The following is a 4,787-nucleotide window of genomic DNA, read 5'->3' as shown; positions in this document are numbered from 1 at the left end:
ATAGATAGAAAATAAAAAATATAATATTATATGATATTATTAAAATTAATATTATTATATTATTATTACAATTAAAAAACATTATTATTACAATTAAAAAACAATATTATTATTGTAATATTATTAAAATGATAGATTCATGTTACTGAATTTCACTGGCTAAAATTTTCAAAAAATTTACTAAAATTCAGATTTTCACTAAAATCATCAATGTCATCTTGCTTTAAATGTTAAAAATGAATTTATGATTACAAATTAATTTAGTTTTTGTTTTAATATTTTAGAAAAGCATGCAAACACAGGCCACATAAGCAACTTTTTTTTTTTTTTTACTTTACACTTCTCATTCTTGCATAATGTCAGTGTTACTTTGACAAGAAGGTATTTGTGTCCCATCCAAAAACATGGGGAATGGGGTAAAGTTGTCCTCCTCTTCCAGCTCTTTGGCCCCTGTCCGGATCATTTATTAACCAGAAATCACAGCCCGTTTTTTGGGGGGCATGATGCAACTGTTTGGGTGGTTTTCAAGAGTCATTTATTAAACTGTCTGCCTTATCAATGTTATTTGTATTAGTTGCTACCTACTGAAAGACCAAATTTCATGTTCTTGCCCCAATTTTTAAGCAAACCGTAGTCAGAAGCTGTTTTAAAAATGCCAATGTATTTGGGCTTTTTGGGAGGGTTTCTCATCAAACATTACTTAGACTTTGGCAAAACCTCCCAAAAAGTGGTTATCTGTAAAGACAAGAGAATTATTGCCAATTGACCTAAATCTAGTCCACAGGACAGGTTAATTATTCAAAAGATATGTTTGCCGATGCTTTATAGGTTCCACGTTTGGGAACCAGGGTAGTCAGTAGACAAGTGTGTGTGAGGAAAGTTTGTTTTCTCGCAGTCATGGCTAAGCTGGTGGAATGTGCACCCAATTTCTCAGAGGGGCGTAACAAGGAGGTAAGATAAAGACACAGACTGGTTCTATTCAAAAAAGGAATTCGGTTCCATTAACAGTTCATCTGTTTATTCAACAAAGCTGCAACACAGCTAATGTAACCACTTATTTTTCAATGCAAAAGAAAGCTATTTCCTGTGAATGTGCTAGTCTTCCGATTCATTAATGTCAATTAATTAGAAGAATAACAAAGTGCAGTAACAGTAAAATTTGCTCTACAAATAACTGTTTACGATTATGCTACTAAATAAAATAATATAACAAGTACCATGGCAAACATAACATACTGATTGTGTACAACCAAAATAAATGGAAGGGAATGCCACAGGAAGTGTCACACTTTCAAGTTACAAATGGCCGCTCCGATTTTACTTTAAAAAAAATCTAAGGCGACCAGTGTAGATCGATAACAGAACAAAGAACTCTTATGAATCGAAAACATGCAACGAAAAAAAGTGTATTCCGATTCCCGATTCACTCTGAGTTGGTTCGATTCATAAGAGTTCTTACTGAATCAAAAACATGCAGACCACAGTTTAGCCCAATTACAGTGTGACTAATGACTCGATTCGGTTCTTTTTGTGAATTAAAAAGAGTAAACGGAAGATTGTGTAGTCCGATTACTGAACGAATGATTCGTGTGTGCCGGTTCTTTTTAGTGAATAAAGTAGCAACCAGTCCGATTTCCGAACGAATCACTAATGATCTGATCGTTTAAATTCACAGCACGACCAGTGTAGTCAGATTCCTGAACGACTCTAATGAGTTGATTCTTTTAACTGAATCAAAAACAAACAGCGCTACCAGTGTATCCTGATTCAGTACGAATAACTTGAATTGAATTAGTTCTTTTTTATATACAAAATCACCGATTCCCGAACGAATGCGCCTGTTCTTTTTAGTGAATAAAACAGCGCACCCGTTGTAATCAGTTTCCCGAATGAATCACTATAATGAGTCGGTTCTTCTTAATTCGCTGTATGACCAACGTAGTCCGATTTCTGAGGGAATGAGTCGAGTCGGTTCATTTAATCGGTTAAATTTCTGACATTTAGTCGGTTCATGAATCAAACACTTAGCTTTTGGCTACAGTAACTGTGAGATCACCAGATTAAAGCTTTTTTATATATATATAAAATTATTTTATGAAATTAATTATTATTTAGTAGGCCTATTGTTGTTTATAAATTAAGGCCAAGGAAAATATAAAAAATGCCAAAAGACTGTGAAAATGCATTAAAAGTCAGTGTAAACACCTTTTGCATCAATTGTTTTGGAATGTATTTTTTCTGAAATTTTCTGAATCAATCGCATTTATTTTTACAAAAATAACCTGCACACTTCAGAAAATGAAAAAAGTAATTAAACTATGTATTTATATTTATTTATAATAATACACAAAGTAACATTACAATTTACAAATGTCAATTATTATAATTTTTTTGATCCAGCATAAGATGATATACAATTTTTGAGTGCTTTACAATATTTTGACTAATATATAATATCCAGGTCATTGACGCAATAGCTGATGCCATGTCTGCCACAGAGGGCTGCAGTTTGCTGGACGTCGACCCAGGGTCTTCAACAAACAGGACGGTGTACACTTTTGTGGGCCCACCCGCGGCTGTCATCGAGGGGGCGCTGAACGCTGCCCGCGTCGCGTTTAAACTCATAGACATGACCAAACACTCAGGTACAGCTGTGGAGGCAGTAGCAGAAGTAGACATATTATTCTTGACATGACTTTAGTTTAGTAAACATGATGTTTTTGAACAGGTGAACACCCTCGGACGGGTGCGATGGATGTGTGTCCCTTCATACCGGTGCAGAACGTCAGCATGTGTACAGTGTGCCAATGAATTTGGCCAGAGATTATCAGACATGCTGAATGTGCCAGGTGTGTTTGTACGAGCAAAGGTCATGTCATTTGTTGGCTGAATCATTTGAGAATCGCTTCAGTTTTGACCTCCATTCTCCTTCCTTCATTATCTCTACGGTGAGGCGGCTAGAAAAGAGAGCAGAAGGTCACTTCCCTCCATCCGTGCAGGGAATACGAAGCATTACCGGAAAAGGTAAGAACTCATCTAGACCTCAATTCTGTTCACCTTTGTAGACCTCAAATCCATGACCATTTTTCAATCTTCTTAAGGCCTGTTCACACAACAAATGATAACTATTTTAGCGTCCACACTAGCATACAATAACTTTGTTTATTAAAAGAATGCACTGCAGTGTCACTTTAAATGCTTTAAATGCATTATTTTGTTAGTTACTTCAAAAAAAGTAGTCTGATTACGTAACTCGTGTTATTTGTAACGCGTTACCCCCAACACTGCATTATAGTGCACATTTCGAGCATCTGTTTTTGCACATGCTATCAAATTGAGTATAGTTTGTGCAGTTTTGCATATGGCGATACGTTTACACTAAGTGTTTGCGTCAAACTGGACAGGGTTGAAACTTTCTAGTGTGTTATAGTTTAAAAAGGCTACGTGTTTTGGCAGTATCCATATGCCAAGCATAAACGTCAAAACTAAAGTATACTTAAAGGGATAGTTCACCCAAAAATGAAAATTCTGTCATCATTTACTCACCCTCATGTCGTTCCAAACCTGTATGAGTTGCTTTTTTATGTTGGACACAAAAGAAGATATTTTGAAGATTGCTGGTAATCAAACAGTTGGTGGTTGCCATTGACTTCCATAGTATTTTTTTTCCTACTATGGAAGTCAATGGCAACCACCAACTGTTTGATTACCAGCAATCTTCAAAATATCTTCTTTTGTGTCCAACATAAAAAAGCAACTCATACAGGTTTGGAACGACATGAGGGTGAGTAAATGATGACAGAATTTTCATTTTTGGGTGAACTATCCCTTTAAGTATACGCTTTAATTTAAACGAGTACAAAGAGATTTTTAAATGCTCAAAACTTCTGGACTGAAGTAGTGCAGACACTGGTCAAGGATGAGACTTTCTAGTGCACAGGTGTCGAACGGCTGTTTTCGCACGTTTTCATATTCGGCTGTAAGCATACGCTAAATGTTCACGTGGTGAATGATTTTTTTTTAATTAATCATTTTAAATTACTCATAACTAACATTTCTCTTCCTTGCAGGTTTAACATTTGTCTTTCCCTTGTAGGCCTAACATTTGTATGCTTTTTAAGAAAAATATTTGTTCCAACCAAGTGTGCTGCACACGACCTGAAAAGTGAAGCCAAAATATTTTGGTCGCCATCTGGTGGCTGGCTGCAGTACAGGTAGAGGTCTGCACGGGCTTTAAAGTGAAGCCCGAACCCGGCCCGTACCCGAGATCGTCTGACCCGACCCGAGCAGCACAGTTAAATGTAGAGCCCGAACCCGAAATCTTTTTTTTTTCTCTCCACAACGAATAGCCAATTTAAAAAAATGCTGTATTTCACAATTGCATGCAACGGGCAGTAAGCAAATACATGTAAAGAAACAGAATCATTAAGGCTCGGCCAGTTCACAAGGCAAAAGAAAAAAACACTTACCAGTTATGAAAGTTTACGAACATCAGGTGCAGTGGTCACATAAATTCTGCCAAGAGAATGGTTGTATACGACAAGACGATAATTCTTCCATCGTGCAAATTATGGTCATTTTTGTCAGTTAAGGCTCGTTAGCATTCGGCCTGCTTTAAATCAGACACAGAGATGCAGTGCGGTAAGATTGCATTTATTTGAATTAATTATATCATTTATTTGAATTAGTGCGCGCGCGCGAGAGAGAGAAGTGAAAGTTGCGTGTGTGAACCTGCGTCTGCGCGTCTCTCTCTACAAGCAATGAGGCTTAGTTCCTTCAAAAACAGC

At 36.6% G+C, this 4,787-nt stretch overlaps 1 pseudogene; it reads left to right on the top strand.

Moving 5' to 3' along the window:
• The first annotated feature begins 820 nt into the window (after positions 1-820).
• The window catches only part of LOC107739356 (formimidoyltransferase-cyclodeaminase-like), a 9,637-nt pseudogene continuing 5,670 nt past the window's right edge, over positions 821-4,787 (top strand).

Source organism: Sinocyclocheilus rhinocerous, unplaced genomic scaffold (genome assembly GCF_001515625.1).
Source record: "Sinocyclocheilus rhinocerous isolate Xijiao unplaced genomic scaffold, SAMN03320098_v1.1 scaffold945, whole genome shotgun sequence".
NCBI lineage: Eukaryota > Metazoa > Chordata > Actinopteri > Cypriniformes > Cyprinidae > Sinocyclocheilus > Sinocyclocheilus rhinocerous.
This window is presented reverse-complemented; position numbering and strand designations above follow the sequence as displayed.